The following is a 13,363-nucleotide window of genomic DNA, read 5'->3' as shown; positions in this document are numbered from 1 at the left end:
GATACATGTGGACACAGACAAGCAGACTTCCTGCATTTTCCCACCTACTGGGCGGCCACCTGTAACACAGTCACACACACCCACAAACTCTTACAAACAAACACACTCACACACATATGCGTGGGGGACAAAGACAGAATGAGGCAGATATAAGCTGAGAGTTGACAGTAAACAAGTGCTATTCAAATTCCATCTATTAACTGGCATTTGAACAACAATGCCTGAGGACGAGCAACCTAATCAACATCATTAACATAACTGCTGACAAAAGGGAGAGCATTAAAGGAAGAGAATCAGTTTTATGAAAGTATATTACTTATTTGGATAAACAGGTCAACGGTGAAGGGTGAATACTTGTGACATTTTTTACAATCAAAGGATAATTCCAGAATTTGGCCTTACAGCATAAACCAAATGGTTATGCAATGGCATTTCTCATGGAGCACGTATTTAAAGAATATAAAAAGCAAAAATTCACCTGATAATGTGACTTTGCTTAATAAACACATGAACCACACATATATTAATAATATGCAAAACATCCTGTTCAAAAAAAAAAATGTTCTAGTGACGGGCCCGCCAACGATCTTCCCTTCAAGGGCATCTTCTCAGGCATGTCTGGATGGCTTCCGGTGAGGTTGCTATTCCAGATCATTTTTTGGATGTTTTATTTGTTTCTGTTCCATTATGTTTCTGCCTCTGTTATCTTTCAGTTTCATTTTCCATTTGAATAACAGGATGAAGTCAGTCTGGCAGGTAGGGTGGCTTGTGAGCTAAGACTGCCAGCTAAAAAAAAAAAACAAACAGTTTATTTTTTTGCCTGGAAGAGGAGTCCAAATTTATTATAGATCTGTTTCTAGGTTTTATTTTTTTTAATCACATTTTTTATATGAATCTGCATTTGTACTGTATGCATGTGTGTAAAAATGTATGCATGTTGTGTCTCTGGACCTTGAAAAAGGTGACTGGACTTCTTTGAGTTTTTAAAGATGTTTCACCTCTCGTCCAAGAGGCTTCTTCAGTTTTAAAAACCAGTGGACAGTCCCAGGTATTTAAACCCTGGTGATGGTTCCCTGTTTGCTGAAACTGGTTATTGGGATGTGGAATGTCACCACTCTGATGAGGAAGGAGCCCAGCTAGGGTGTAAGGTTGAGAGATACTGGGTAGATACAGTTGGATTTGCCTCATTGCACAGCTTCAGTTCTGTGTGCTTATGTGGACATAACTGGAAGAAATGACCAGCCTGATCTGAGCTAGAGTGGAGTTCTATTACTGAACTTCAGTGCAAACTACAGATTGTTCATTATGAACGCCATCTTCAAGAATATGTCTTAGTGGTGAGTTGGCTCAGGTGGTGGGGGAGGTGGTGGGGGAGGATGCTGGGTAGATTTGGCATTCCCTATTGTGAGAGTGTGCTGGGAGTATCAAACAGGGCACCAGAGGTTGATGAGGTTTGCCACAAGTTGCTCAGGCCTCTGGAAATTGTGGAACTATCCTATTTGACATACCTCTACAACATTTGAGTTGTCCTTGGATTGGAAATCTGGGTGGTGGGGAGCTACGGTTGTGTTCCACTTTCAGGGTGCTCATACTCGTCAGCTTTTCTAGAAATGTCTATTCCAGAGTACTGGTGAGGATAATCTGTCTGTTGGTTGAAAAAAATGAGGATTCAATCCTGGTTGTTGAACACTGGACAAGCTTTTTATCTTCTCAAGGATATTCAAGGGATGTCATTTGGGACGTGTTTCAGGAGTATGTGGTATTGCAGGCTATTCGATCCCTGTACAAGAGTAGGGAGAGCTTGGTTTGCATTGCTGGCAATAAGTCAGACTCATTTCCAGTGGGTGTTGGACTCTGCCAGGGCTGACCTCTATCAGAGATTCACAATTTTTATGCACAGAATTTCTAGGCACAGCCAAGGGGCAGAGGATGTCCCAGTGGTGTCAGTGGGTCCCCGTTCTGGATTTCACAGATGATGTGGTTCTGTTGGGTTCATAGAACGACGACCTCCAGCTTGCACTGGGGCAGTTTGGGATGACAGTTAGCACCTCCAAGTCTGAGACCATGGTTCTCGGTCGGGAAAGGTGGTGTGCCCACTACAGGTATCATGGCTTTTTTAATGACTGATAGAAGTAGGGAGCAGAAGACTGACAGATGAATTATTGTAGTATCTGTACCAGTCTGTTGTGGCGAAGAAAGAGCTGAGCGTAAAAGCAAAGATGTCAATTTACTGGTCGATCAACTTTCCCACTCTCACCTATGGCCATGAGCTGTGACCGATGATTGAGATCATAGATACAATCACCAGAAATGAATTTCCTCTGAAAGGGATCTGGGCTCTCCCTTAGAGATAGGATGAGGAACTGTGTCATTCAGGAGGGGCTCAGAGTAGAGCAGCTACACCTTCACATTGAAAGTAGCCAGTTGAGGTGGCTCAGCCATCTGGGAGGATGCCCTGGGATAGACCCCAGACACGCTGGAGAGATTATAACACTCAGGCTTGGAAATGCTTCAGTGTCCTACCAGAGAAGCTGGGGAGAGGGACGTCTGGGCATCTCTGCTTATACTGCTGCCCCCACAACCAGGAGACCGGATAAGCAGCAGATGATGGATGGATGTTGAGGGTTTGCTGCTAAGTCTGTCTTGGACTAAGAAGGAATTTTGAGATAATCAGCTAATTATAATATTGGGCAGTTTGCATCTCATATATTTTAAGATAAATAAAATTCATACAACCTCAAATCACAATTTTTTACCCACCATCCTTTGATCATTAGTTTGGCATATATAAACCCCAACTCCCAAAGGCCTAAAACCCAACAGGCTGTATATAGAATTAAGAATAGTAAAACTACAGTATAGAGAAACAGAATATCTAATGACAGCACTTAATGCTAATGCCATGTTTTATATAATAATAACCATCAACCTAAAGGATATATGTCAACATATTTGTCAAATGCAATTAAGTCTCTTGTTTTGGCAACAGGGTTGCGTTAAAACAACACATGCAAATGGACAGCAGTCCAGTTTTGCACAATTCATGAAATCAGACACAACACTGATTAGACTGGGAGACTAGGAGAGATTTAATTTGTGTTCATTTCTGAATAGCGAAATTCCTCTGCAGATTGGATTGTTGTGAACAATTCTTTTACAAGAGAAATATGGAGTTCACAAGTAAGTAAATTCTGTTTTAGAGTCATGTCCAAGGTAACAGTAACTTTTAGAGTTGTCCTCAAGTGATTCAGCGTGGTGTGAATATTCGATGAATCTGTGATAACGAAAAAGAAAGACGTGGCATTGGTGGAAGCAGGGAGCGCCAACTTGTCAAGGAGGGGAAAAAAAGCATGGCTTTTACTGAATGCCCTCACGAATTTAATTGGTTGGAATGTGCACATTAAACGAGTCAGGGATTTTGTTAACTGCCTCAAATTTAATATCTGAAATATTTGGGGATATTTTGCTTAACCTTAAATATTACTGACATATTGCATTACTCCTTCTTTCCATTATTTAGATACCACTTAATTTTTTTTAACCAACACAGTTGTATTTCCTTTAGCAAAATAAACAAATATATAGATATGACACAACATACACATTATTCTGCAATTCAAAATATAACTGGAAAGCACTTCATTAAATTTAACCATCAAACAAAATTCCTAACTCTCCTTTGATAGAGAATGGAAGTGCATGGTATGTGTGTGTGTGTGTGTGTGTGTGTGTGTGTGTGAGAGAGAGAGAGAGAGAGAGAGAGACAGAGAGAGAGAGAGGAATGGAGACAGAGCTGCATAATGGGATATCAGCTGCAGTGCAGCATCTTATGCAGTTACAGTGTCTAGAGAGGGATCTTACACACTCACTGGGGTATTATGGAATTCAACCCACCTTCTGGCTCATAGCAAGGAGAAGAATTAAGTGGGCGAAAGCTGACAACCTCACTTTCTTTCATGAGACTGTAAATGAGTGTCTCGAACTTCTGCAGAAGACTGTCTAAATATCCTGACAGCATGCAGACATGCATGGCAGTAACTTTCAAATCACATAGCAGATAATGACACCTTATTGTGTCATGGTATATTACAGGACAAACCTTGTGTCTAATGAAGAAATGGATTATAGTAAAAACATTAAAGAAAAAAAAAATCATTCCACACAGTGTTGGCTGATGTGCCAGTATTTTCTTTTTTTTTGAGTTGTCTTGCACTCTTGAGTGTTTTTATGGTGAATCTAAAGGGGCCTCTCGGATAGAGTACAAAGAAATTGCTCCCACAGTATCTTGCAGGGAAGCATCCGTTAAGCCTTGTCTGAGAATCTGTGTGAGGCTTGCAGACTTGGTCACAATCTGGTGTTATGATGACTCAGGAGTTATGCAGGCAGGAAACTAGTCAACTGGGGTAAAGCCTGGGAATGAGAGATGCTTAGAAAGTCCTTTAACCCATCTGACTAGTCTCTTGCCTGCCCTAACTCACGAGTCATCACGTCACCAGACTGTGACCACGTCTGCAAGCCTCTTCCATGTTCTGAGCCAACTACCCTCTAACCAGAACCCAAGATGCCCCAGAGCTGCTAGCCACCAGCCTATTAGCTTCCAATCCCTTAATCCCTAGGAGTCAGCCTTCCAGCAGTGCACCTAGACATAATAGCCCTCACAAGAAGGAAGTGTGAAGGATGATGACTGTCCTGCTCCTCTGTCAGCTGATATTTTTTCTTTTTTTGGAATCTGCTTCATGGTTGACACATGTTAAGCTGAGTAGGCTGAAGTTTCCCCTGTTCCGAAGTCATAATTGCTTGAAGTTTTCACTGTTCCTGATTCTAAGTTTGTCTGTGCTCAGTTCTTGAGTCTTAACTGGTCAGTTCCTATTGGACTTTAAATTGCCTTTAGCGGTGTTGACCTTAGCTTGCTTCACTACCTCACTTGTAAGCCTTTATCTCTCTCTGTGTGTAAAATAAATATCTAAACTGCATTAGTTCTGTTTCTTGCTCTGCATTTTGGTTGTGTTCCCTGTGAACTGCTTACCCTGTTACCATCAGTGTATTGTCTTTGTGTACATCAATCCCCAAAATGGCGGCTATACACTTCAGCTGGGGCCCGCAGTCTTTTGAGTGTCTATAGTTTTTCCAAGTGTATTTGATCTGAACATATGAAAAGATTACATCTCCCTGCTTGTTTGCCACCACATGTCCTCTGTCTTTGCATCCATCTCCTCCTTTTCTTGTCACTTCTGTGTTCCCTCTGGTTGTGGACAGTAAAAAGATGAGTTGACAGACAAGAAGAAGAGAGACAAGATGTAAGAAATGTTCTGTTGGTTTCCTCATTGGTGGGTCTGACAGAAAGTCTGTTGTTTTTTTTTTTTGAAGTGAGTAAAACCTCTGAAAGTTTAGACTACATTTTACTCTGGAGAAGATGGAGTGAATTCATTTGCCAAGACAGGACCATGTTTTAACAACTGGAAATGTGCTCAATGACACCTTTACGGCACATCTCATGAGAATATTCCTCTTGCATAGGAAAAAAAAAAAGAAACCAGATACCTATCCTTAGGATTTTATGTGCACCATAACTCAAAAACCTATGCATTAATAGTTTATGGACATGCAGATATAAATTATCCAGAAGATACTAACATACTCATAGTTTTCAATTACATAGAAGTAATTCATTTCTAAAAATGCAATATCCATATCATCCATGTCGATCAAATTTGAGCCCTGCAATTCTTAAGCCTCATTTAAGGTTACCCCATTGGTTGTTGCACATGCCAGTGGTGACACCATATGTAAGTATTCATATTTCTTCTTCTGAAGAATAGATGTCGCCACTCAGAAAAACAATTACAATGTGACACACACTGACAGAACCATCAAATCCAGCTCGAAGTGCTTTGCAGAATCCAAGCTGCTGCTAGCAGAGCACTGTGGAGGTCAACACAGAGAACAACAGCTTCTGTACACGCAGAGCTGGAAGAAATCTACATCTGGAAAACTGCTTCACCACTACAGTTACAGTCACTGATGCCTGCATCATTAATACAGCAACCCACACAGAGGGATTGTTTGTATCTGTACACACAAATCTGATCTGATGTTTTGCGGATACCAGTGTGGAAAGATGTATTTTGAAAACCAACTCTGATTTGTTTGCAGTGAGAACAGAACCTAACTAACACAACCTATGTAACTTCTTGATTCTGAATTTTTCAGGGACTTCATGTATTTTTAATCATAAAAAAATAAAAATCATAATGTGGTACACTATGAAAAGCATTACTATCCAAGACTGATGCTGAGGCTGGGGCAATGACACCTTCACCAGCAGCTGATGTGTCAGTGTCTTGATAGCACTTCCTATTCTTGTACTGTCGCACCAAATAACACTTTTGCTGTGGCTTAAATTAATCAAACTTTTTAAATGTTGACACTGCAAGACAACAACAGTCAGTACAGGGACAGGAGAGAAGAGAGCAGGAATATGTAGACAATATAAATAGTACAACAGTGTACTTACCTGCTAGTGTGTAAGCATGGCTGCATGGTCGTGGTTGTAAATGTATGTATAATAGCCACCAAAGAATATTGTGATTGGCGGTTATGCTCCTGGCCCCATCCATCATCATCACCCGCCTTGCTATACCTCACTTGCAGACTCGACTACCCAACTTCCCCCAAATCATCAGCCAGATGGCCCTCTCCAGTGCTTGCTCACTTTACCCACCTGATATGAAGCTATCCGTCATCTGATAACGACCAAGCTTTGGCGGTCCCCCAGCTGGGGCTTCTGCTGCAGCACTGGGCACTGGCGGGAATCAGGGATGGGTGGTAGAGGGGTGGTGCACAGCCTGACTGCCTCTCTGATGGATTAGTGCCAGGTACTGAAGCAGGGGAGGGGCTGGGGTGCTGAAGGGTGTCCCCTAATAGGATTCACAGTCATCCAGTGGACCATGGAACAGGTGGAAGCAGAGAAAGGGACAACGGAGGGAAATAAAGGTGCGTGTGCTGTAATAGCAGCACCAGGTGTGGCCTTAACGGAGGACCCCCTTTTATCTTTTAAACCTTAATGCTGTCATTTTGTAGAGCAGCTTTGTAACTAAACAAACCTTTGTCAGGAAATAAACTGGTTTTATTTTTGAAATAGTATTTTGTACAAATTTTGGTTCTGTTATTAGGACTCCCCCCGCCCACCCCCACCCCCACCCCCATCCAAAAAAAAAAAAAAAAATCCTATATTGTATGTGTTTGTTACCTTTTGTCCTTTAGTTTGATGAATGTGTTGCAGAAATATAATGATTTATATATTTCTTGAAACACATTGAACAGAAAGACCAGCTGGTTTTTCTATAGCTGCCATGGTAAAAAAAAAAAATGTTTTACCTACAGTGCAAAAGAGGAAAAATTTACTTTAGCATACTGAAATGATTGCCATGCACACATTGCATGAAACATGTTTGGCTGTAAATCTTGACTTTTTAAGCAGTTAGATACAATACTTTACTTGTTAATAATATCTCGGTGTTAGGGTGACTGACAAGAGAAAAATGCCTTAATGGCTTATGCTGAGCCTAATTTAGCAGTGTTTCCGACTTTACACATGCCAGTGCACAGCGAGGGAGACAGGCACGGCGGATACCGTATACACAAACACACACTTTTGTGCATTTACAGACATACATTTACATTCTCTCTCTCTCTCTCTCTTTCTCGCTCTCACTCACTCACAGACACACACACACACACACACACACACACGTACTCACGGACGGGCATTTCTCATTAGTGAAGTGAGTGTGCTTTAGGCAGGCAGGGTCCCTGCAGCAGTCTTTGGGAGTCAGAGGAGCCATTTGTCAGTGGAAAACAATTAGCGGGGAATGATCCGTTCCATTGGTTTTAATGAGTACAGCCGGGTCACTCTGCTCACAGCAGCAACACGCAAAGGTCATCAGAGGCCGAAAGCAACACACACCCAAGTCAAATTCATTGACACAGATGCAGAAACACACACACAGACCCACACACCATCATTAATTTTCACCAAAATGCACACTTTACATTGAAAAGTGGTATGTGGAGGATTGTATTATATCTAGAGGGTATCATGCATACAATCTTAGCACCCATGGCACAATGATATATGTAATGAGTACACATTGGAGTGGATGTTAGCTGTAGATTATTGCTGTAGTAACACATGGATGAGCCATACAGTACAGTGTATGTTCATTTTCCATTTCAAAGGAAAATGATAACACCTAGAAAAGCACTTCATGCAGGAGTGTTGATTACACAGTTGATAGCGATAGCTGATACACTGCACGCTGATCGAGGATGTAAAATAAGAGTAGAGGATCTTGACATCTTGGAAAATTGGAGGATGTTAGGAACTCTATTTCTCATTAATTAGACTACTTAATGGTTGTTAAGAAATAGCCCGGTGCAAAAATAATGAGCTTTAATTTGTTTTTCTTCAGGTCAGGTATGATTGGCAAACATGCACGGAACTATCTCCATATTTGGGTCAATTACTTAACCTGAAGCACATTAACAATAACAGACAGATGACTGCCTCTTTTGAATTCAGTGTGGCAGCATGGATTTATGTTACAGGCGAATGACAGTCCTGACACTGCACACTCCCGTAGAGTGTATAAATGAAACAACCAGCTGTAGAATACATCCAGTTTTATATTAGTCATTTTTTATTTAATTTATTTATTTTACATCCAAACTACAAAATGGGAACATTCACAAATGTTGTGTCTTTCACTGAGGAGACAGTGTATATATCCAAATTCTACAGTTGGTTTATTCAGTTGTTGAAATACAGTAAAAGTTGACCATGTAATTAAAGATTAAGTTAAGATATAAAATTAGCCAATAAGCCAAGACTAAACAAATAAAATATTTATAAATAAACAAAGCAAAACTGCATTCTAAATGGCAGTAAAATATTAAAATTCAAGAGCAGGTGACACTCTGCCAGACAGATGTATTGTATTATAAAGATTTATTGATATGAAAGATTTCCTGTCTCTGTCCCTTTGGCAGCAGAACTGAATCGGTCTGTTAGAGAAGGCCCTCTGCTGTCTGTCCTGCAAGTGGTGCAGAGGGTGGTCAGGATTATCCTTGATGGATAACAGTGTGTTCAGTGACCTGCTGTCCACCACAGTTTCGAAAGTGTCCAGTTTGCAGCTAGTCACAGAGCCAGCCCTCCTGATCAGTTTATTCAGTCTGTTGGTGTCACCGGCTCCGTTGCTGCTCCCCCCAGCAGACCACAGCAAAATACACTAGGCTTGCCACAGCTAAGTGACAGATAATCTCCATCACTTTGCTGCACATGTTAAAGAATCTCATCTCGCTTAGGAAATAAAGTCTACTCATCCCCTTCTTGCATACAGCCTCTATGTTGATCTAATAGTTGAGTTTGTTGTCAGTGTGGATGCCCAGGAGTTTGTACACCTCCACCATGACAGTGTCCCGTCCCAGAATAGCCACAAACCGTGTAGTTGTCCTAGTTCTTCTGAAGTCAGTCGCCATCTCTCTGGTCTAATTCACATTCAAAAGCAGATGATTTCTCACAGACCACTCAACAAAATCATCCACTACATGCACTGTACTCCTCCTCCTGAACATCACTCATACTTCCAACCACTGTACAATTGTCAAAGTATTTCTGTTACTTTCTGTTATTTAAAATATTAAATTAGCATTTCTGTTAAATCAACACCTATGGAAAAAAACTGAATCAACATGATAAACAGCACTCTCCACCACCATTGTGAAAATAACAGATGACAGATGGAAGACCATTTCTTTTTTGGAGAAATGATGTTCTATCTCTCTGTTCGGGCAACACATAGTAGCTCAATACTTAAGATGCTTTACTTTGGTTTTCCTTTAATTTATCACCTGTCTGTGTATCTGTGTAGTTGCCACAATGGATAAAGTATGCATTTCATTAAAATCCAAAGTGCCATAAAAATATTTTTCATTTGATAAATGATCTTAGATGTCTCCATCTCCTCTGCCCTCTACAACATAAACCAACCAGGGTTTACTGTGTAATGGCACTTCAAACACACCGGCAAAATGCAAAGTGTTGAAGAGTTATGTATCACATCGCAGGGCTCAGGGTATAATGGGTTTGGCTTGAAAGAGAGTAAGAGAAATAAAGACCACCAATGGAAACACGCCAGGGTTCAAATAGTGTTCACACAGGAAAGGGTTGGCCAACAATATCACCACTTCACTGCCTTTAATGGGCACGTTAAGTGAGCCGCGGCTATTTAGCAGAGAGCCCACCTGGTGAAACTGTATCCCCATGCCCCTCCCCCAGCCCACTCTAAAACCAGTGGAAAAGACCTCATAATGGTTTGTGAATACAGTGACAAGTAAAATGGGGCTTTGGTGGGTGTTACGGTGTTTAAAATGGGAAAGTCTAGCCAAATATTGAATCCATGTAGTCATCTGTATTGAATGGCAAAGCTCAGCTCGGTTACTGAAATTCATGGGAGGGTGCAAGCTGGGTTTGCAAATTTGGGATGGGGAAACTAGTCTTAGGAGCACAGCTGAGGGATGGGCACATTGTGACCACTGACTGTGTTAGATATGTGCTCTGAATTGCTGTGTCATTGTCAGGCTCTGTTTCTGCTTTTAAATGATACGATTCACAGATGAATTTTCTCATCACCACTGGCTGTAGGTACAGTGGATGTTAATTTGCAGAGTTGTCAACAAAACCCTGAAATACTAAACTAAATAAATACTGAAAAACAAATGTGCTTTGTTATAAACCTCCAGCAACCTTATACACACATTGTAGATATAAACATTAAGTTATTATAATAAGTATTGCTTTTAATTTTAACACTTGAAGAGTAAATAATACTATAATGTTGTCTCTGTGTGGATCTTAAAATTGCTGTTTTCACTTTTTTAGACCAACCTTCTTTTATCTGTAGAGCAGATTGACATCTGAGTATTTGTGTCTTTCATCGGGCACTGCCACAGAATAAAAATCAACCCCATGATGCTCTGATGGATAAGCTACACAATCTTTGCTTGCTGCAGGGACTCATTCAGTCCTCAGTGTTGCCTGATACCAGTGCCCGAGAACGCTGCAAGAGGTTCAGGGTCTGTACTTAGTTACAAACAAACGCTTGTCCACTAGTATATCCAATCTGATCTGCAGTTGATATTTGCCAAACCAGCGTTGGTTGCACTGCCTGAGGTTGCACTGTTTCTTTCACTGACTGCAAGTCTTTTAACACAACTGACAAGCAGTTAGAATCATAGACTGTATAACAGACAAGTCTCTGAGCAGTACGTCTTGGATGCTACAATGACTCGCTTTTGCTTCTCAGTACATTACAAGATGGCATCCTTATTTTCAGCTGATACTTTAAGTTAATTTCTAAAAACCAACTGAAACTAAGAATCCAGTATATTGCACCTTTAATTAAAACATTGCATTTGAAGGTTAAAAATTAGTGACTAATATGTAGCAAGTAAAGAAAGACATCCCAACTGACAGCCTAAAGTGAATAGATGATGAAACGTCACTATTCGTCTTTTCTGTAAAACAAAATAGGATAAATATGGGATATTTAACATCATGAGTACTATATATTTATATATAGTACTCATGATGTTAAATATAGTTTATTGTAGTAAATACTTTGAGCAGATTTGGAGGCATATGGAAACACATGGTTGGCTGAAAACACTGGGAACTACTAAAGCAACATAGCTAATTTTTTAAGTCAGTGCCAACTGAGCACTGGCTCAGGAGGAAAAGTGGGTTGATTATTAATTGGAAGGCTGGCGGTTTGATCCCTGGCTCACCCAGTCTGCATATTGTTGGGCAAGATACTGAACCCTGAGTTGCATGTGTCTGAATATTAAGTGTTTAGGTGTAGAAATAAAAAGCATTTGTGTGAGTTAAGTTTATATTAAGAAAGTGCTTTGAGAGCTTAAGTCGTGTAGAAAAACACTATGTAAGTACAGTTCATCCATTTAGTATAAGTGATTGTTGCAGTATACCTGCTGGGTACAGCTGCTTTAGTCTCTGTGCATAACTTGTCTTTCAATTCATTAACACGCTGGAGCCATTAGAAGGTAGCAAGACATTGATTATGTATATCCTTTTTTTTTTTTTTTTACATCTAATTCAAAACCCTGTGCAGTAGTTTACTGGAAAGCAGGGTTTCATTACATTAAACTAATTTCAAACTTCTAGCCCTTTATCTCATTCCCCTGTCCATCTCCCCTGTACTGATGAGTGAAGCAGAAATGCCAGAAAACTATATTTAAGAAAGAAGACAGTTGGAAATGTCTCAGAAAAAAAGATGAATTACTGCTTCTGACAAGGATGCACAGCTGATATCCACACAAATCCAACCACACAGACATACTGCTGCAGTGCCCTCAGTATGCCTTGTTCTCTAGTTTGTTTCGCGTGAAACTTTTTTTCCCCTATGTGTTCACCTCAGATAGTTCAGATAAATTGTATTTATCTGTTTTAAATGTCAAGGCTTCCAAACAGAATTGTGAGTGCAAAAAGGATTTAAAATATTTCTTCAATGAAGACACGCCGCTGCTTGTCTCTCCCTCTTTTGCCCTTGCTCTTTCACTACTCTCTTTCTTGCTCATGCGTGCACAAGCTTGCAAAGTGCAGCAACAAATGAAAAGATGTGTCATGGCAATCGAAGCAATGCAATTAGAAGTGCAAGAGAGGTGGAAAGTGCTTTACGGTGATAATGTGGCACAGTAATTAAGGGGAAATATCATGACCCTAGTGCCCACGGCATTTTTAAAAAGAGTCATTTAAGCTCGAGATTACACAGTGATTGTCAAATCAATGGAGAGGAGGGAGGGAGAAGGAATGTGGAAAATGAACCTGTCTTGATGGGGTGCATGGGTGATGAGAGAGGCCGTTTGAGCATGCATGCGCACGTGAGAACAAATGGACTTGCAGATGTTTAGGTGATTTAATTGATTTAAATCTATAAAGATTTTCCTGCATTTTTAATCCAATAACCGCAGACCATCACGTTTCCAGCCTGTGTTTTGAACTTTTGTTTTTCCAGACATGTTTAGTAAATTTGAGCAGTTGGGCTTATAGGCATTTAAACATGTCTCCTTTGCATGCGTCACACAATATGTAAACACAATAGAAGCATTCTGTATGTGTCTCGTGTTGCAGAACTCACTAATATTTTGACTCTGCCAAGCTACAGTTCCAGAACAACCTCGACGAGGGAGACAAAGGGGAGAAGGGGGAAAAGGTAGACAAAGGGAACAAGGGAAAATAGAAGGGGAGAGATCTTGGTAATGACAAGCACTTCACAGTCAGATCAGACCT

Source organism: Archocentrus centrarchus, chromosome 11 (assembly GCF_007364275.1).
Source record: "Archocentrus centrarchus isolate MPI-CPG fArcCen1 chromosome 11, fArcCen1, whole genome shotgun sequence".
NCBI classification, from domain to species: Eukaryota; Metazoa; Chordata; class Actinopteri; order Cichliformes; family Cichlidae; genus Archocentrus; species Archocentrus centrarchus.
Note: the sequence above shows the minus strand (reverse complement) of the source record.